At 37.5% G+C, this 22011-nt stretch overlaps 1 pseudogene; it reads right to left on the bottom strand.

Annotated features, from left to right (window-relative positions):
* LOC144368937 (ATP-binding cassette sub-family A member 13-like) overlaps nucleotides 1-22011 on the bottom strand; it is a 405121-nt pseudogene that overhangs the window by 126186 nt on the left and 256924 nt on the right.

The following is a 22011-nucleotide window of genomic DNA, read 5'->3' as shown; positions in this document are numbered from 1 at the left end:
GGAAAAGATGGGAGTAAAGGACAAACTTTAGATAGGGCAAAGGTGGCAGGGGGTAGGTAAGATGGTAGAATGAAATGGACATCATTTCATTACCCCAAGTACATGTATAAAGACAGGAATGTGTGACTCCACTTTGTGTACAACAAGAGACATGAAAAATTGTGCTCTGTATAAGTACTGTGAATTGAAATGCATTCTGCTGTCATATATAACAAATTGGAATAAATAAATAATTAAAAAAACCAAGAGTAACAAATGGAAAAGAACAAAGAAGACACACCAAGGAAGCTTACTTTTACTGTAAGTCTTGCGGTTCCCTTAGGGTCCTGAGTAATCAGCAGCAGGTAGGAGAAATCACACTGCAAGGGCCCATTCTCACACACCTTCCTGCTATAGTCCCTTCTTTTTTTAAAAAAATAGCAAAACTTTAGAAATCAGAACTCCTTCCTTAGATGCAAAGAGAGAGAGAAGGTTTGTGACCTATCTCACATATCATAAATCCGGTAAGATATGATTATTTCTGGGATAGGGCATGCCATAGGAAAAGTGCAGTCCAGGGAACTCAAGGATGTGGTGTTGGGAAAGAAACTGAGATACAGGGAAATGTTAGTGACTGATTTGAGATGAAGCATACTTGATACTGGAATGAAAGGTATAACCTCAATTTTCTGGATCTCCGTTTAATCCATTTTCTCTGAGACTAGGAAAATCATCTGCAGTCTTTGATATTCTCACTATAGAAACCACATTATTGGAATAAACAATCTCCATAATTGGGTTATTATTTTCATTGTATCACGTGCACTTGATACTTTATTTAGACAACAATTGTTCTGTGAGAGAATCTTGGGGCTGATGAGGTTGGTAAAATAACCGAGGAGTTTAAAGCAAAGAAAGGGCCACAGATTCAGCTCCACAAAAGAGTGGAAGGTGCCTCGTCTCTCTAGAATCCCTTCAAAGGTTTTCAGAAATGATGTTTCAGAATGTACATTTTGAGTACATTTGAATCATTTTTCTTTGTTTGAATATTCTTTTATTTTCTGCCTTCTCTTTCTAAGAATTGGCCCACGGTAATGTATAAATGTGTAAAATTAGTTTTTTTCTCATTTAGCACTCTCATTATGGCTACATCTGCTATGGTTTCTAGACTCTGTATATTTGTCATTTGTAAAAATGCACATCTGTGCTTTTGTTCAATGTCTTTTATGATAGCAAGACATTTAACATGTCTCCAATTCAAGTAGTCACTTTCGGGTTCATTACTCTTACAAAATGTATATCTTTGGAAGTATTAGTGCCCAGATGTCTATAAAACATCTATAGCAAAAGAAAAGACTTGCCTTGGCATCAATTGTGTGGAAAAGTTTGTGGTCTTTCAATTAATTCGCCATGAAATCATCAGATATATGAGTTAAAAAGTTAACCCAATCAGACAGTATTTAGAGAAATATGTGAACTCTTCTTACTGAATGGCATTTTGATGACTTCTCCCTCTCTTCCCCTTTTTAATCTCTTCTGGAAACATTGATTTTTTTATCAATATTAATTATTACTATCATTGAATAACAGAAACCAACTGTAAAGATGTCTTAAATTTTAAAATAGGGTAAAGAATAAAATTAAAATAAATTATAATCCAATTCAAAACCCATCTGAAGTAAACTCTGTTTTCATTTTGATGCTAATTATTTCTTCCCACAATTTTCTTTATGTCTCCACATAAACTATATGCTATGTTATGCATCTTCTATTTTGTGGATCATGTTGACTTTCCATTATTTTTTTACCACATATGAAACATATACATTATCAATATGCTTCACTAGAACAAATCTTCATCCAGGTTCTTTCTTTATTCTATGGATTCAATAGTTTTATGATCTTCCTTTGGGTTAAAACCACAAAAGGCTGTCTTTTGAGGGGTCTTCTCTGCTAACAATAGACTTATTGTTAAATCTTTTGAGCCATGTTCTATAATAAAGATATCTCTATGTCCTACTTACTTTATGGACAATATCTTCACTCGGTAAAGAATTGGGGGTACATTATTTTTTCCTTTCATACTCCATAAGTGGTATTCTATGACCCACAAGCTTTCAAGGTTGTGGGTAAGAAGCAGAAACCACAATCCAGTCCCTCCAAGATGGAATAATCTCTGTTCTTCACTCTTACAGCTCAAAACCCCTGGGGACACAACACACAAACATATACGGAAAGTTTCTCACAGGTGCAAAGCTGATGGCCTGTGACCATGAGACTTGAAGGACACAGTGGTGAATTTCCTGAGTTGCTTTATTGCTTCCCAGATATCCCAGACAAGGCAGAGCAGAAACTTCCAGATTCGAACTGTTAATAGGCACAGAAAAAGAAAAGTTCCAAGAAAGTCAAAGAAACGGGGAAAAAGTGACCTAGTAGAAGAATACCTTTTTAGCAACACCTTCCCTACTCCAGCCAATGACTGAGAAAACTGTTCCCATCCTCTGCTCTTTCAGAAGGTACCATGAGGAAGCCGATATTCCATACACTGCCCAACAGAGATAGTTGGCACAATGATGGTTCCACTGAGATGCAGAGGTAATTTGAGCCTCCATCCCACCAAGGAAGGAGTGATGAGTCTTAATGAGGCAGAGTTAACTGAAGCCAATCACCACTTCTCTTTACCTCAGACCCTTGCCTGAATCTGCAGGGATAAATGTGAATAAGAGCCTCCACATCCAACTGGTAGCAACTAGACTGAACATGGCAGTGGGAGGCAGGGTTAGCCCACACTCTGGTTCTTCAACCACCCTCAGCCACTGAGTCAGCAGGGCCCAGTGGGGTGTGCTGAACATCCAACCCAACTGTCTTTGATAAGAGTAAAGATCATAAAGGCTGACTAGCTCCTAATATCCAATAGCTGTTGAGTATCTCTTTTATTTTTGTAGTTTTTTTTCATCTCTGTAACCAAAAGACCTGACAAGAACAATTTTAGTAGAAGAAAGTTTATTTGCTCCTCATAGTTTCAGAGATCCCAGTCCATAGGTGACTGACTCCATTGCTCTGGGCCCAAGGTAAGGCAAAAAATACCCTGTCTCTTTTCTTCTTGTTTTCTCTTTATGGAATAAGATCCCTCTTATCCACTTAGGAATGATGATTAATCTTTTGTTTTGACTTCTATCTTATTAAAATAGATTTCCTCTTATGTTCATTATTCTATATCTATTTAATTTCAATTAAATATGTTTATGCCAACTTAAAAAGTCATAATAATAAAGTAGCAACTATTTATTTTACTGTATATTTATCTTTATTATAGAATCTAATTATAGTAATGGAATATACTATAGTAATTGAATAATAATTGTGCCAAGGCTCATTTATTTGAATAAAATATTTATTAAAATCCTCTATGGATAAAGACTTTAGAAACTCTGAACATCAAAGGCATAACATCTTCTGTGAGGTATTTACATTCTTATTACAAAATATAGCAATGCAAACAAATAATGCTAATGCAAAATACTAGCTGCTCCAATGCCCTACTGTCTTGAAAATATTTTTCATGATGTACAAATGCTTGATAAAAATGGTTATATGCATGAACTTTAGAAGCTAATATCTATGGAAAAATATAAATGAAGCCACTCATTGGGTAAGGAAGAATCTCAGTGAATTTAGGTGATACCTTAGTTAAACTTTCTTTTTAAAGTTTAGCAGAAATGCTTAAGTTGCTTAAAGTCGTATTTTGTTTGGTTGATTGGTTGGTTGGTTGGATTTTTGTGTGGGTTTTGTTTTGGTTTTGGTACTGGGGATTGAACCCAGGGGCACTTGACCACTAAGCCATATCCACAATTTTTTTTTTGAGAAAGAGTCTCACTAAGTTGCTGGGGGTCTTGCTAAGTTGCTGAGGTTGGCTTTGAACTGGTGATCCTCCTGTCTCTGCCTCTGGAGCCTGGGATTATAGGCATGCACCACTGAGCATGGCAAGAGAGAGGCAGTCTTGACAGGGACTCTGCAGATTCTCAGGCTCCCAGGGATGGCAGTCCATTTGAGGTAAAGGCCTGGCCACACCAGGGTAACAGCAATGAGAGCATAAAAAGAGATGAGGCTGAAATGATAGGTTGGCAGGAGGCAGTGCATGCCCATTTAGAAAGCAGAGGTTTTATCAAGAATGTATATGTGAGGCACTAAAAGTCCTGAGTGTTGGGCAAGAAGGACAATTTTAACATTTTAGAAACACTTTGCCAGCAAAATGTCAACATCTTGATTATATTTTATTGCTGAATCAAAATAAGTGGAATTTCAACCAAAAAAAAATGCTTTCAGAAGAGAGGAACCAGAAGAAGAAAGAACTTGGACAGATGGTGTATGATTGAAGGGTTAAGTGAGGTGACTTGTGATAGGCATGCAGTGTTAGATTTATTTTTTTGTTTCTGTTTTTTTTTTCATTATTTGAGAGGAAGATAAAGAATTGAACATCACTGGGAGAACCTAAAAGAGTATGAATGAGCAAGCCCTATAAATATGGAGGACAGAAAATTCTTGATAAAGGGAACTGTGATTTGAGATTCACAGATGGGCGATAGCAAAGAGTCCAGTGTTGTTCAAGCTGAACCTTTTTCAGAGATGCAGAGAAGGGGTTTGAGATACATGGGGATAGAGTGCTGAGGCAGAACAGAAAGGGGCTGTAAATTACAGGGAAGAATTTTGTTTTATTTTAACAAACACATCCAGAGGGATGCCATGATCTGATGGGCACATTCCCTGGGTGACATGGACACTTAAGGAGAGATGAGACAATGATAGCAGGGCATGGGCAGCTACAGAGAGCCCCAATATAAGCTGGTGCGAGCATTCAGGTAAAAGCAGACAGCACTTAGGACAAGGTAAGATTTGTAGTAAAAGTATTGAAAACATGTACCTACAGAATTTCAAGGGCAGAAGGGAGAAGATTTGCTGATTTATTATGGTATATACAAGAAAAAGCAAAGTTAAGATTAGGAGTTTGACCTCAGCAGCTGACTTTTAAGTTCCCTTGGGATTCTGACATAAATTATTATAGCAAGTATGATTAAATTTTGACATGAGCATAAAAGAGGGGATAAAACCTCTGATATGGAAATGTATTCCTTTATCTGATTGTGCACTCTCAAATCTTGTCTTTCCCTTAAGTTCCAGGTGGTATTTTTGCAAAGTTCTTCTCCCATCACCCAAAAAAATTTTGGCATCTGTTGTAGCCAGAGCAGAACATTCCAACTGCACTCATACTTCTGCAAGAAGAAATAGCCCACCTTGGAGGATTAATTCACTTTGCAATTTGCATCTTCTTAGCCTTGGCCATTACCAGCTTTCCAAGATTACAGCAATCAACTACATTGGCATGATCTATAATATGTACGTTTTTCATTGAGTTTCATGCTTAAAATTGGGGGCCCAAGTAGCAAGATCACTTAGATAAGAAGAGAGACCAGCCTGGGTTCTCATGAATCTGTCTTTTTTTCTTTTTTTTTTTTTTTAAGTGGCCAGCATTTGGATTCAGAAAGTTCCTTCATCTCCAAAAAGGAATGTCTTCATCTGCTGAGATTCCATCACAGGGCCATCAGAAGATAAGTGTCATGTGTTATCTGTGTAACACACCCACCCATGCATTCAGCTCTGATTGCTGGGATGCCTCCATAGTCCGATGCTCTAGAGCTGCTGGGGCCAAAACCACAAGGAAGATACAGCTTGTGTTTTCAAGTTCCTTATCAGGGTAAACTTTGGTTTCATTATAGTTATTAGGCTGACTTACAGCTCTGTCCATTTCTCATATGCACAGGCAAACATCAAAGAATGTGATGAAATATTTCTGTTCAGAGCCCTACTACTAGGAGTTCTTAATAAATGTTTTGACTAATAACTCACAAAAAACCCTCCTATGGTGCTTTGTCTCCTATGTTCCCAATTCATTGCACAAACCTTCCTTTCCCATGCTGACTGCATAAGTAAGTCGAATTAGAATTGAAATTTTGACAAAATCAAGTAAAATACCTTTAAAGAAATTTCTATTAACTGAAAATAAATGTATTTTTTAAGTCAAAGCAACTTTCAACAAATGACAACCCCACTTGTTTCAGTAGATGCTTCTGAGATGAGCATCGTCTGGTAACTTGGGAAGCATTGCAGATGGGATCCAACCTAGTGAGGTCAGCACCTAAATCAACATTGCTCAGGTGTTCCCAGACAGGGATTCAAGCAAGTGCAAGGCTTAGGATCATGGCTTATACCCAGAGTCAAACTTTAGTCTTATTTGTTTAATGGAAGCTCCTATGAATTAAAATATATATTGGTGGTAGCACCATTCTATCATTTGGGAGGGGGAATTCCAATTACTGTAACCAGTGGTTTGCATTTCATAAAACAAAGGTCATGCATTACTGAATCTTCTTCATCCTTCTCCTCAAAATATAAACCTACTTATGCTGATACAACAGAACCCTTCTCTGCTCTTGTGATAAAGTCTTCATCTCCATGGCTGAAGAGGAGCTTCAGCCCACAGTCCTGGCTCTCCTGTCACTTCCCTGCCTGGACCACCTGCAGATGCTGATGGCGGCATATCTTATGCCCCAATCCGAAGGCTTCTCAGATGTGTTTACCCTGCCTGGAATGCCCTTCTACAGCATCTACCTCCCACTTAGTCTCCTCCTATCCCCACTCCTTCTTTCTAAGCAAATTGCCTGAATCCCACTAATCCTTTAAGACATGAATGAAAGATCCTGTTCTCCACAAGGACTCTGCTTACCCCAGACTAGACAGTGGCAGTCACCTGAGTTCTCATGTCACTCTGTGCAGAAAATTACATCATTATTATACCATTACACTGTAACTGTTGAGTCTATTTATACTTTGAAATACTTCATGCTTCACTTATGTAGGGTGTGCTTTTCTGGCAATCTATCCATTTCATCTAGGTTATCTACTTAGTTGGTGTACAATTGTTGATAACGCTTGTGAAATCCTCTTGATTTCTGTAAAATAATAAGTAGTAATTTTCTTCCTTTTATTTCTGATTTAGTTATTTTAAATCATTTTTCTTCCTTAGCCAATCTGTCTTTTTTTTCTTTCAGTGCACCAACTCTTGATTTTGATGATTTTCTGTCATTTTTCTTTTCTCTATTTTGTTTATCTCTGCTCTAAGCTTTATTATTACCTTGCAATTTAAGTGTGTTAGGCTTAATTCCTACATTGTTTATAGTTTCTGAAGATGTAAAGTTAGGTGATAAATTTAAAGTTAGGTGAGACCTTTATTTCTTTAAGATGTAGTTTCTCTGTGGTCTCTCCCTATCCCTTCCCCTACCCCCCTTTCCTCCCCTTCCCCCACCCCACCTCTTGGTCTCTCCTTCCTTCTTTCTTTGCTATTGGTACCAGTGATTGAATCTAGGGGCACTTAATCACTAAGTCACATCCCAACCCCTTTTAAAAATTAAATGAATTAATTTTTTGAAATAGGGTCTAGCTAAGTTGCTTAGGGCCTGGCTAAATTGCTGAGGCTGACCTTGAACTTGCAATTCTCCTGCCTCGGCCTTCTGAGTTGCTGGAATTGCAGCCATGCTACCATGCCAGCTTGAGACCTTACTCCTTTTTAAAATAATAATGTGCAGCTATAAATTTTCCCCCATTGTTCTGCTTTTGTTTCATCCCATAGGTTCTTATCTATTATGTTCTCATTTGTCTTGAGGGATTTTATAATCTCCCTTGGGATATGTTCGTTAATTCACTGGTTGTATAAGAGTGTATTTATTGATTGATTCCTGAATGTTATGCAATTTTTCTACTTTTTCTTCTGCTAGTATTGCTAGTTTCATTCCACTGTAATCAAAAAAGATACTTTGACTTATTTCAATCCTCCTGCATTTATTAAAACTTATTTTGTGAACTAAAATATGGTTGGCCCTGGAGAATGTTCCATAAGCACTGGACAAAAATGTGTACTTTGCTATTGTTGGGCACAGTGTTCTGTAAATGTCTGATAGGTCAAATTGGCCCCAGTGATCCAAGTCCTCTATTTCCTTACTGATCTTCTGCCTGGTAATTCTGTCTATTTTTGAAAGTATGGTATTAATGTCTCCTGATATTATTGTTGAGCTGTCTGTTTCTTCCTTGAATTCTGTGCATGTCTGCTTTCTATATCTAGGACCTCTGGTATTTGGAATTTATTTATCACTGTTACATCATCTTGGTACATTGACCTTCTTACCATTACACAATGCCTTTCTTTATCTCTGAAACTATATTTTTAATTTATAATTCATCTTATCTGATATTTGTATATCTGTTGCTACTCTTTTTGGTTACTATTTGTATGTAATATTTTTTCCTCATCCTTACAGTAAATCTATAAATGTCCTTAGATCAAAACTGAGTTTCTGGTAGACAGGATGAAGCTGGATCATCTTTACTTTTATCAATTCTGTCAATCTATGTCTTTTGACAAGCAAGTTTAATGTATTTAAATTTAAAGTAATTACTATGAGGCAAGTACTTTCTGTTGCCATTTTCCTATTCGTTACCTATATGTGGTACAGAGATTTTGTGCCTCTTTGTACCTTTAATGCCTTCCTTTTTGAATAGTTGATTGTTTTATGGTGACAAGTTTTTGTTCTCTTTTCATTGCCTTTTGTGTATATAGTACAGATATTTCCTTTGTGGTTACCATGGGAATTATATATCACATCATAAAGTTGTAGCAATTTGAAAATTATTCTGACTTAATTTCAATCACATATAAAAAAATCTATTCCTTTATAGCTCCACTCACCCACACATATATTTTATATTCCTCATGTACAATTTACATCTTAATATGTTGTGTAGCACAGACTTATATTTTATGCTATTGACTTTAAATCTTGTAGAATAAAAAGTGGAGTTATAAGTCAAATTTACAATTCTGGTTTTTATATTTCTACATGTGTTGAGCTTTACTGGGAAACTTCACACTTTCATATGACTGGATTACTATCTACCGTTCCCCTTTATTTTAACTTAAAGGACTCCAATTTAGCATTTCTTGTAGGAAGGCATGGTAGTAATGAACTTCCTCAACTTTTATTTATCTGGAAATGTATAAATTTTCTTCTCATTTTTAAAACAGTTTTGCCAGACACTGAGTTCTTGTTTAATTTCCTTGACATGTCAGTACTGAAAATGTATCATCCCAATGCCTGATCTGCAATGTTTCTGTTGAGAAATGTACTAATAACAGTGATGAAGATTCCTGATATATGATTAGTTAATTTTGCTCCTTCCAGGATACTCTCCTTGTCTTCTAGCAGCTTGATTGTAATGTCTTGGTGTGTGTCTTTTGGTTCTGTCCTGCTTGGAGTTCAGGTCATGAAGCTTGTAGTATCTGTATATTCATGTCTTTCCTCAAATTTGAAAACTTTTTGAATCTTGTTTTTTAAATTAACTTCCCTCTTCTTTTGTTTTTGCTATAAAAATTTCCTTGATAGAATTGTGTTGGTCTATTGGAGGTTGTCCTATAAGTTTCTTTGGTCGTATTTACTTTTGACTCTTTTTTCCCCCTTTTCTTTTTGCTCCTCAGACTCAGTATCAAATGACCCAACTTCAAAGTCCATTTTTTTTTCCCCTGCCTCTCTGAGTCTGTCATTAAACCCCTTTTCAATTCAGTTATGTATTTCTGCTCAAGATTTTCTGTTGTTTTTACAATTCCTCTCTTTTTACCGAAACTCTCATTTTATTCATATATTATTTTTCTGATATCTGTTGGCTCACTGTATTTTTCCTTAGCTCCCTGAGCATATTTAAGATGGTTTTATGAAAACTATTTTTTTCAAGCAAATCCAGTACCCATGTTACTTCAGGAATGATATCTGAATATTTATTTTGTTTTATTGGATGGATTTTTCCTTTTTTGTTTGTACTAATCAGCTTTGATTCTTTATTTTTGATTTATTGACATCTTAGGGCCTTGCTGACCCTGGAGGGACTGCCCCTTTCCTAGGCAAGTTAATTCCTAGAGATAGCACACAACTCACCTTCCAGAGTCTTTTCATATGCAGGCTATACAATTCAGAACCCACACTTTACACCCCACAACCTTCACTGACCTCTTACATTTGGAGTAACTATTCCCCTTTCTAATCACCCCAGGACCAGATACTAGCAACAGGGACAGCCCCTACACTCTAGAGCCTGCTGAAATTAACACAACCATCCAATCCCAGATCTACATACCCTGATATGCCTCATTCACTCCCGAAAAAAAAAAAAAAAAAACATAAAAAATGCTCTTGCTCATAAATCTTTCTTCTATTCCCTCTCTCCTGATGAACCCTGGTCTTCCCCCTGTGGCCCAGATTGGTGTGACATGACCCTTTATTGTATCTGTGAGTATGATAAACCATCTTTTCAAAGGCAATTGTTTCCTGATCTGATGGCCTCACTATACCTGTTCGATAACAAAACCCCAAATTTTGAGAAACCTTATTAAATTTTTGTTGAAAATTGTGTGTCTAACAAAATAACCACCTCCCCCAGTGTTACACATTGGCTCTGGGCAGGGGAAGACCTTACCTAAACAACCTGGAGTAAAGGTTCATAGTCTCCTCAGGCCTTTCCTACACATATGTTTTCCATAGGCCTGTGGATTTGTTTTTACTAATTCCTCCATGCACATGGCTATCTTTAAATACCTTAATTTCTCTTAAGAGTTTTGGTCCTGCTTCTTCTTGGGCCTTAGTAGTTCTTTACATTCCTTAATCATTAGTCTCCTGCCCCAGCATCTGCTGGTCTGCAATTCCATGATTTTCACAGAACACACCATAGCTCAAAGAAAGAAACTGGGCATTTGGCCACCACTTCCCCCAAGTCATACCAGATTACACCAGGGAGGGAGACACAAGAACAAATTAAAAAAAAATACCCTGAAATTTTCTGCTTTTTCTTTATTGGATGATTGCTTATTGTAGAACTTTTGATTGAAAGAGCTCATACAAAGTTAATTGAGTCAGTTTCTAGGTGTTTTTATTTAATGTTTCCATGGGGGAAGTGAAGGCCTGATGCTTCCTACCCTGATATCTTGATGATGTATGAGTCTTCCTTACTTCATCTGTAAAATGCATCTGCATCTCTGTGAATGCTGTGAATCTCTAATCTAGTGGCAGAAAAACTCTGATAGCAAAGTTCATTTCCACCTGTTCACCTTAAATGAGACCAGGATAATAGTAGCTACTCTGTTCCCTCCCCTGAACACCCAAGGGAAGGAAGAACAGGAGGGAGCTGGCCAACAACCAATGCTGCAGAAAGTTAATACTCTATACCAATAAATAAATAAATAAATAAATAAATAAATAAATAAATAAATAAATAAATAAATAAGAATAGTATGCTTAAATAAGCATTTCTTTGATTCTCAGACATAATTTCATAAATATCTGCTCTCTCATACATTCTCCCTGTCAAAGTTTTACAGAGTTTTACAATTATCAAGTTCCATCACTGTCACTTTAGTGTTACCTCCTTTTCATAGAGATCAAAACCAGTTGGCATAAATTTCCACGATTTTTCTCATTTCCCAAGTTTCCACCATGGGCTTCTTTTCACTCCCTCTGTATCACATGAAGATATGCCCACCTTTTCAAGATAAACCCCTTTACTTAGGTTCTTTCTCTGCCTGGTTGTAAATCTTAATCCATCAATCTTCCTTTTCATTCCTGAATGTTCAAAACATATTTCTTCATCTCATCAGCCTACCGAAACCTTCTATCACTCCTTATCTCACATACGTGTGCAAGCACACATACATACACACACACACACACACACACACACACACACACACACACACACACAATTTCTCTTCTTATTCTTTCCACAGTCAAATAAAGCAGAGTTTATCTGTTTGGTCTCCTACAGCCTTTATTTTCTCTGCTGTGTTCCCTCTACCATCATTTTCATTTCTATAACTCACTTGGTTTGTCCTATGCAGATGAGCAGCCAAATCTTGATACTCTCATTCACCCTGATGACTCTGGAATAGCTCAACCCTTTTCCTACACTTCTTGAAACTCTGCACTTCCCTGGCCTCTGGGCCAAGATCTGTCTACCTCTAGGGCTACAGCCTCTGTGTTCTACCAATTATGTTCTGCCTCTGGCTCTTTTCTCTCTGTATCTTTGACCTGGGTGGGAGCTCATTTATTGACCACCATTATCTTTTATTATAATTATTATTAAGGTTGGGGCTAGGGTTACTGAAGACTTCTCTGCTGAACTTTTCTCTCTAGTTTTCTGAATCCTATTGAACATTTCTGTCTATATGTGTGAATCAACCAACACCTCTGACCCCGTGCAAATCATTTTGCCCCTTCCTTGAAAATGTTTCTTCCTCCTGACATTTCTTACAGTGCCATCAGTACTGAGCAGTAAGTCATTCAATTTAAAAAGCTCAGATTTATATTTTAGATTCTTAAGTCCTTTGTGTCCAACCTTTTCTCCCATCTGTTTGAACTTTATCATATATATTTTTTTTCTCCAGATTTACCCTGGCCTTGTGTAGATTCCTCTAAATGGTAAGAAGCATCCTTCCAACAGGTCACATGATTGCTATCAACTCTCCCATTTAATTTATGGCTTTCAAATCACTGTTCATAACATATTACCTTGATCATGCCATTCTTATCCTCAAATAATGGGAAAGACTGTCTAATGCTTTCAAAGTTCATACTCTTTACCCTGGCGGTCAAGGTCAGGCAGAACTTGACCTCAAATGATCTTTCCAGAGGGATCAACAATTATCTCTCTCTCTATTCAACTTTAAAATGAGGTCAAACTGACTCTTTCAGGTAAGCTGAATGCACACTATGATTTCTCTTGCTTAGACCCAGAATGGTTTGCTGACCTCAACCTTCTGTCCTTTAAGATCCGATGTAAATTGCTCCCTTTCATGAAGATGACCAGCAGAAGTAACCTCCCTCTTTATGGAATAGAAAAGCAAAGGCTCACTATAAGCTAGACATAGAATCCAATCAAGGACTTAGAATCAAACATTTTCAGAGTCACAGCTGATAGGTGATTTTTCTGAACATCAGTTTTCTAATCAGTAAAGGAAGCAAATATTGCCTATGTTCTAAATTGACATAAAAATTTAATTGAGACCTTGGATATTCAAATATCTCATGGAATTTTTAGTATATTTCTGTTCCTTAAAAATGACATTCTACTGTCCCTATTCTGTATGACTTTATACTTCTTTTATGCTTCTCTTAGTCATATTCATTTGTGATGTTTTTTATTACCTCCTATGATTATGAAATGATTACTGTGCTGCAAAATAAATTTATTTTATTTTTAAAAACTGGTAACAGGGCTGGGGATGTGGATCAAGCGGTATCGTGCTCGCCTGGCATGTGTGCGGCCTGGGTTCGATCCTCAGCACCACATACAAACAAAGATGTTGTGTCCGCCGAGAACCAAAAAATAAATATTAAAAATTCTCTCTCTCTCTCTCTCTCCTCTCTCACTCTCTCTTTAAAAAAAAACTGGTAACAGACTGGGGGCATAGCTCAGTGGAAGAGCACTTGTACAGTGCTAGGTCCTGTGCCAGGTCCTAAATTCAATTCCTGATACACATACTCATACACACACACACAAAAAAAAAAAAATTGGCAGGCAAGGAAAGCAAATGTGGAAACATAAGGTAAGGTTGGAGTCAAGTAAAAGCCTATCAGAGTAATTTTTCATCATTGATTTCTATGTGAATTAATGCTTCAACAAATGCATTTTGTGAATAAATTGTAATGGATAAGGCCCATCTTTGCTTATACTTCCTGTTTCTCTCCTTCCTGTTTTTTTCCTAAGAAACTGAATTAACTTGATAAATTACAGTTTTATCTATTCAAGTAAAACCAATATACTCTTAAACCAATAAATTAATTCCAGATTCCAGAAATGGATCTGTGTCATTTACCAAAATAAGAAAGCATAAGTAATCAGTCAGTGATCAACATAGCTAATTGATGAGTTGAGGACCCATAATAAATCACCTTCCTGATGATTACACAGAGGGGTGGATAGTATTCTACACTGCAGAATTCCATACAATAGTCTTTAAAAAGAGAATTCATCCTTGCTTCTCTAAGATGTGAAAGCCACAAAATCATTTGAAGAGAGAACTCTCAAGTCACCTTTGGCTCACCTCATCTTGCAGATGAGGTCACAGTTTCAAGAAGGTTCAACGTTTCATGACATACACACAGAATCAGAGAGAGCCTGCAATTTGTATATCTTTACACATCGGTTGACTATTGCTACAGACCTTCCCACTCTTCACTTTCCTATTCAAAACCTTTTCTATTTCTTTCATTTTTAAAAAATATTGTTCTCAGGAAAACAGTCTAATAATACATGAAAATAACATTACCGTATTGTCTCCAGTCCACAGCAGGGGGTAAGTGTCGCCACAAAATAATGTTGCTTAGATGATTTAAGTAGGAGGGTAGAGAGTGAAAACCCTTCTGATTATACCATACCTAAAAGAGAAATTATTTAATAACTCTCATGAAATTATTCTTTAAGTCTATTCTGGGACCCAGGAATGCATGTGTCAATTAGCTTCAACAGCACCTGAATGCAGGACTCAAAGTAACGTCGTGGCGTGGCTGACAGTGAGCAGTCAATTCTAGTCTGCTAATTTTATATTTATCTCAAGCATATAATTTACAGCTAAAAATAGATTAATTTTCCCCAGAACAAATTTGAATGTTGCTCTATAATTATAGTCACAGGGGAAAAAGGAACTGAAGCCCATCATTTTTTTTTCTTTCTCAGTTGGTAAGCTAATGAAATTTGACCTGCAAATTAAAAGCGTGGAAGATGATCAGAAAAAATGATTACTTTCAAATTAATAACTGAATGTGGAACATTATTTCTCAAAATAAATCGAATTGAACATTTGCTGAGCATGGAGAATACAGCCATGTGCCTTTTGGATAGGAGAAAGTGCCTGTTTGATAGGAGACAAAAAAGAGAAAGATGCTGTTATTAAAATTGGCATAAGTATCATAAAAAATACTGATCAAACTATCAGTACCTATATTTCAAGATATCAATATTTTAATGAAAAATATATGCTTGGTCCGGAAAGCATGGTAACTTCAAGAAATATAAAGAATCAACCAGCGCATGTGGGTCTTAATTTAAGTGAATGAAGAGCTCATTTCTCTAGCCAATCCTGTCTTTTGTAACAAACCATTTTGAAGAATTAAAGCTACCCCACAGAGAGTTAACTCACAGAAAAACTAAGTTTTCCACAGAAGTCTCTCCAAAATTAAGAACCAGTCCTCGAGTCACTTGCCTGCCAACCCAAATATTTTTAAAGTGGGATCCTGAGTGATAGCTATTGTGTTGATAGGAAGAGCTGAGTAATTTAAATATTGCTCTTATTATTAAAAAAAAAATCCTGCTACACAAGACAATACTCCCTAACTCTTTCTCATTCCACTTCATAAACAATTCATGAAACAGACCCCCCGCTCGTCTCTTTCACATTGCTAATTTCCTTATTCAAATATTTTCACAGGTTCATAGAGTAATCCTTGCCCATCATCTTTTAAACTCCAAGGAGAAGGACTACAGCTTGAGAACTACTAATCATAGAACTCAGAACACTCTAAGATTTCAAGGCTAGACTAAAGAGTGTGGGATTGTATGAGATCCCCCCAAAATTCCTAAAGCAATTTAAACCTACAATTCTGCAATGGAGAGGAAAAATGTGAGTCCTTTAGTTAACACTGAACTGAGAGTATACACCACACGTCAGAAGTACGTCCACCTCTTTCACTCAACATGGGGAGAGTCTTCCACACAACTCTGTACCATCATCCCTTGGGGTCTCACCATTACATCACATCCCCTAAGATACACCTGAACAGATCCCATATTTCTGGAAAGGATACAAATCAACAGAAATTAGACTTTGGTCAGAGACAAGGGACAGCTAAAACCCATTGCTTTTGGATCTGAAATCTCCCACTTACCCTGCCCATGACCTTCCACCATGCAAGTCTTGGTCCCTTAGTTGATTAATTGGAGATAGAAATAGCAGAGACAATGGTAGTCTTTTTGCCTTGGATCATGGGCTTTCAAATTTTGTTTCATTTGTTTGTTTTAATCTTTATTTTAAAATCAGAGTAACTTGTTTACACTTAAAAAACACACAATACAATGGTATAGTATCTAAAGTGTAGTATCTAGAGTATCTAAAGTATTCTTTGGTGGAGTAGAACTGGGGAGACCAGAACCTGCCTTCTCGGCTTTTCTTGCCTCACCCTCTCTGGGATCTGAGGCTTGTGTTGATGGTTTAATGGCCCCAGTTCCTTACCATTCATTAATCTGCCCTCTTCCATGTGACTTTCATAATTTCCCATTCTTAACTCTGTGCTCAGCCCCACAATGGGCTTTGATCCACAGATACTGGCCGAGCTCTGAAAGCACAGGTCTGTTCCTGTAACCTTTTCTGTGCCTCTGCTACAGAGCATGGCTGGCTGGCCCACTGGAGGTAAGACACAGAGGCATGGCTGAGCACCCCACACACTCTCTAGTTCATTTCTATAATTTTATGTAGCCTCATTTTCAGGCCAGTAGGAAGGTTCAGTCAATTTCAACACTGATTCCTGTTCTGTACCTCCTCTCACTCTCTCAACACAGGTGATTCAGAAGTCTACCTTAAACAACTTCCTCCTGGTGACTATTTCCCCATGGAACAAAACAAATCAAGGAGATAAGCATACCTAACTGAGCCCCTGGTTCGCATATCCCCCTACGAATGGTGCAAATATGCCACAGTGACCAGTTTTCAGGGTGACCTCCTAGATCTTGTGCCTGCTTGCTTTGAACCCACCAGTTATATCCCCCTGTAGGAAACCTGTTTGGGTAATATTCCAGACCCAACAAAGGCACTGGCCCAGGCCCCTGCCCTAACCTCTTCACTCCCTCATCTCTATGCATGTGTCCTCTGGGCCTACAAATAATAAAATACCTGTTTTTCATCCTATGTCTCCTCTAATTATGAAAGGGATGCTCTCCATCTTAAAGATTTTAAATTACAACACCAACCATCATTGCAGCTCAAGCCAACAGCCAGCCAACCACACACACATATGCTCATTCCTAGACAGAAACAGCCCAACCTGGCCTAAAGGAGAAGAATCTCCCAGACCCATCGGCTAATAAATGTCTATTGTCAAGGTCTATGAAGTTGGTAATTATTGTTATACAGCATTATTGTGAGAAAAGATAACTGATAGAATAATTAGCACTGGGAGGGATATTGTTATAACATAAAGTGACAAAAAGATACATAGAGGCCAGGACAGGTGGCCTACATCTATAATCCCAGCAAATTGTAATGCCAGTGACTCAAGAGAATGAGGCAGGAGGATCACAAATCCAGGTCAATCCAGGTAACTGAGGTCAATCCAGGTAACTGAGTGAGACCCTGATTCAAAATAAAAATCAAAAAAGAACTGCTGGAGTAGCTCAATGGTAAAGTGCTCCTAGGTTCAATTGCCAGGACCAAAAAATTTTTTAAAAAACTAAAAAATAAAAACACTTAAAGGAGTTTGGAAATAGATGAGAAAACCTATAGGAATGATTGGAAAACAAGTGGCAAGAAAACTTTTTCAAATAAATGACAGCAAAAGCCTACAGTGGTCCCTATTATATAGTATCAAAGCATTTGGTTAAATTGTCACCTATGAAAACTTTGAAAATAGGAGATAGAAATTATGCCCCCAAAAAACTGGATTGGAAATTTCTAGGCAAAATGTTGAAATATATGGCTTCAGAATAAAGATTAAGGGTATGGCTGTGAGGACCTTGTTTAAGACCATAAAAGAATAATGGTGCTTAAGGATCGTCTCAGGGGGCCAAAAGGGCCTGGAACTTAGGAGGCATTGCTCCCTAGTACCCTGCTATTGCCCAATTTCATTTTAGAAAGAGCAGCCTGTTTCAACAAGAATCAAGGAAGTGGCTTGTGGACCTGAATTAAATAAATATAAGAGGCCTAGAGTGCTCTGCAGGGTGTAATACCCCTGACCCAACAGAGAAATACCATCAGGCTAGACTCAAAGTAAAAGGCAAACAGGCCCTAGAGTCCAGCTTCCTACAGGCAAGTTGAAACCTTGCTCAAAGGCGTAGTTACAAATATCCTCTTCACATGTAGTCCTGGAGGGAGATGGAGAGAAAGCATTTGGCTGGAAGTAGAGGTTAGGGTGACAGTGACAGACTGAAGAAGAGTGTCAGGAAGCAGAACCGGAGACCAGCTAAGGATCATCTCACAGCTGGGACTCCAAGGCCCTGCCAAGAAAGCTCACAGCAGCCCAACCCAATAAGCACAAGTATGCTGCTGATGGTGTGTGGCTGTTTACAGCATCATTTTGGCAATAAATGATTGATTGACAGAGTTTCAAAGAAACAGGCTTAACACGTTCTTGAGACCCTGTATCAGTTCTTCTCTATACTGACTTTACTTGAGAGTGCTTTTCTAAATTCTTTAAGCAATGCATACTGTCTGGTGAACTTAAAATTAGCATGTAGGATTTGGCCTCATTCAATGAAAGAGCTTTTCTTGCTTTTTTTCTTTTTTCCTCTAAAGAACAGTTTTCTAAAATTGGACTGTGTTCTGAAAATAAGTTGTTGGATTTCCTTCCCTGCTGGTCCCTACATCAGGTAGTGATAATGTCTAATGAGTGAAATAGGAAGTTAATCTGCTTTTAGGAACATATTATGCCACCTCAAAGTAGACTTTCATTGTAGGAGTCCTGAGCAATAGCTCCTCAGAAAAGTAACTAAGCAGAAATAAGAAAATCACTCAGAAGATATTCACATGCAAAATTCCAAGCAGAACAGAATGTATGGGGGGGGGGGGAACAAGAGAGGCAAAGTATCTGGTCATTGTATGAGAAGTGTATATGTTCTAAAGAGTGTTTAAATTGAATAAACTAAACATTCAGAATGTGAGTGAAAGGACTCATAACTCATGGAAAGTTTGTATGAGAGACATTCTACAGTGTAATGAATCATACATTAAGAATATTCATATGCAAATTTTCCATTTTTCCTTCAGAAGGACTGTGAAAATCATATCAACTATGTCTTACTAATATAGCCGAGAGTCTGGAGGAAAAGGCTGGCTGGTCATTAATTACTGAAAGGTTAATGTAATCATTTGATAGGTCATCAGCCACCACCAGCATCCAGTGAGTTTTTCAGATAACAGACTACCCTTCACACCTCCCTGCAATATCAGTTCCTTGCCCTCCTGGAAAGAAACTCATTCCCCAAAGAGACAGATACAATTCACTTGTATGCTTGTGCCTGGCAAAAAAAAAAAAAAAAAAAAAAAAAAAAAAAAAAAAAAAAAACAAACATGTCAAACAATGAAAACTCCAGAAGTCACCATTCAAGCATGCCCAGTGCAGGAAAAACAATCAAAACAATGTGAGACAGAACAGGTGTCAGGGAAACACATGGGTGAGTGGCCCCTGAGCACCTAAATGTAAAGACACAATCACCCACTATAAATAAAGAAGGTCTGGATTTGGAGAGAATAAAAAGCAAAAATATTCTTAGAGGAAAGAAACAGATTCCTTCTACAAATCAGGCACGTTTTAATACTGGCTACACATGTTCCAATCTATGCCAGCAAATGTATTTCAGGGTGTCTATCAAGCTATGAATGATATTTTCACACCAAGCTATAAATCTCACGTATGTTGACTTTAAAAAAGGCTGGGGAGGGGGAAAGATCTGACAAACCTTGCTGAAGAAGAGATTTTTGGACTGTCCACACTAGGACGTGGAATTTTCTTCAGGGATTATATTTAAAGTGTTGACTGTTAACATTTTCATCAGGAATGACACTGTGAAGTACAAGTGAGGAGTCTTTATTCTCCTGAGGGAACTTTCCCATGCACAGGTCCTAATATGGATTAACTTTTCCAGGTTCCATATTTCCAGGTTAATCCATATTAGGACCTGTGCATGGAAAGATACTTGGAGGGTATCTTCTGGGAAGATCATCAGTTTCATTAATCCTACGTTAAGGTGAAGTGCAGATGAGATACCCACATGATAGAAGTGAACGACTTTTGGTCATTTCTACACTGATGTCCTAATAGGACTGACAAGCATTCTCTTACATACTTTCCTCCCACAATCTACTTTTTATTCCAATTTCTCTCTCAGTACAACACCAAACTATTTCCCCCGTCGTGGAGGCCAAAAGGAATTCTTTCAGCTTTCCCCAGTTCAAGATTGTGTTGATTTTTTTCCCTTGGAAAAATCTGTAGTATTAATTAATTCTGCATTGCTATTGGTAGATAAAAGCATGTTCCTCTATATACCAGTTTCTCACACCTGACAAATCTTGCCACCTTTTTTCTGTAATTACAAAAAAACCTATACCTAATTAATAGAATACTCCTGCCAGGGCTTGAAAATCTGGGGGTCCTATGAGCTTTCCTGTGTATTTTCTGATTTCTCAATGTCACCTCTGTGTCCATCAGCCTTTTGGAAGATAAGGAATTAAAGTGAATGCATAAAGAATTTTTCTTTGGCCACTGGGGACAGTAGTGACATTTGTACTTATCACAACTATGATAACTTTAAAAATAGATTATCTTTCCACTTGTTTTGGTCTTATTGGATGAAGTCCTGACTTAACAAAAGCAGGAACCTATTTGCTCTATTTTCACACAATCTAAAGCACAAAATTTCATTTCCTCTTTCAAGGAAATGTTTACATACAATTATTCTTACTCATACAAAGCATTAGGATTTGATCCAGCTTCTACTACTTTATTCTCAAAAATCTATTTGGATTTTTAATTTTCCTAAATACTTTCTAAAGTTGGAATAGAAAAAAAATTACCTTTGCCAGAGTTCTTGGTTTTGACTTGTTTGCATTCACATCTTGAATTTCACTGGGGTCTTGCACTCCAAAAGACCAGCCTCCAAGTCTGTTAATAGTAAACATGGTGTTAGTGCTCCAATCAGTGGGCACTAGGACTTCTACCCAGAGGGTATTTAGTTACTAACCACACAGGTATAGCATCTTAGGACTATGACCAGCCGAACATCTCTGATCTGCAGAATGACCAACCACACAGCACATGCTTGCAGAAGTGACTACCCAATTCCAGCATCCAAGGAGGCCACTGCTTATGGAGTAGAACTAGATTAGCAAGTATAACTAATATAACATAACTAATATAATATAATATAACTCAGAACTTACCACCTTGCTAGGAAATGCCATGCAAGTACATGGTATGATCATAAGCAATTTATTTTAATCAAGGTCATTTCCTCAAAAAGCACACTATTTAAGATTATCTGGACCATCATGATAGTGCAGCCACCCTGGTTTGACCACCCTACTCTGCTCCTCTCATTCACCACTCATATCTCACCTGGGTCAAGAAGGCATCTTAATACAAGAGTTGAGTGAGATGTTCCTCCTTGAATTCTCCCAGTACCCTACATTCCCATATATTGTAACAATTACCACCCTTGTTTTTAATCTTCTACTTACTAGCTTATCTTTCATGTAGCTCTGTGAGCTTTTCCTAGGTAGAAATTATAGATTTAGTTTCTGTTATCTCCATGGGATGCATGGTATCTGGCATTTATTAAACTTTCGAACATAATTGACATTAGAAATAAAGGCATGTATTAAATGCTGTCCCTCACTCTCTAGATAGAAGGAGATTGGAGAACAGTCCTATACATGGTAACTCTACTTGCTACAAAAATTGAGGCAAAGGAATAGGAATGCACTCCTACCTGGCTCAGTTAAATTCACTCATTCATTCAACAGATACTCACTGAGCACCTTTGAGGTGCCAGATACTATTCTAAGTTCTGGGCACAAAAGATCCTACCATTAAAAACTTAACCATCAGGGTTAAAAAAGGAAGCTGGAGGTTATAGGACATTTTTATGGATGCTAGAAAGTGAGGAAGCACGAGAGAC

The sequence above is a fragment of the Ictidomys tridecemlineatus genome, chromosome 12 (assembly GCF_052094955.1).
Source record: "Ictidomys tridecemlineatus isolate mIctTri1 chromosome 12, mIctTri1.hap1, whole genome shotgun sequence".
In the NCBI taxonomy this organism is placed as follows: domain Eukaryota; kingdom Metazoa; phylum Chordata; class Mammalia; order Rodentia; family Sciuridae; genus Ictidomys; species Ictidomys tridecemlineatus.
This window is presented reverse-complemented; position numbering and strand designations above follow the sequence as displayed.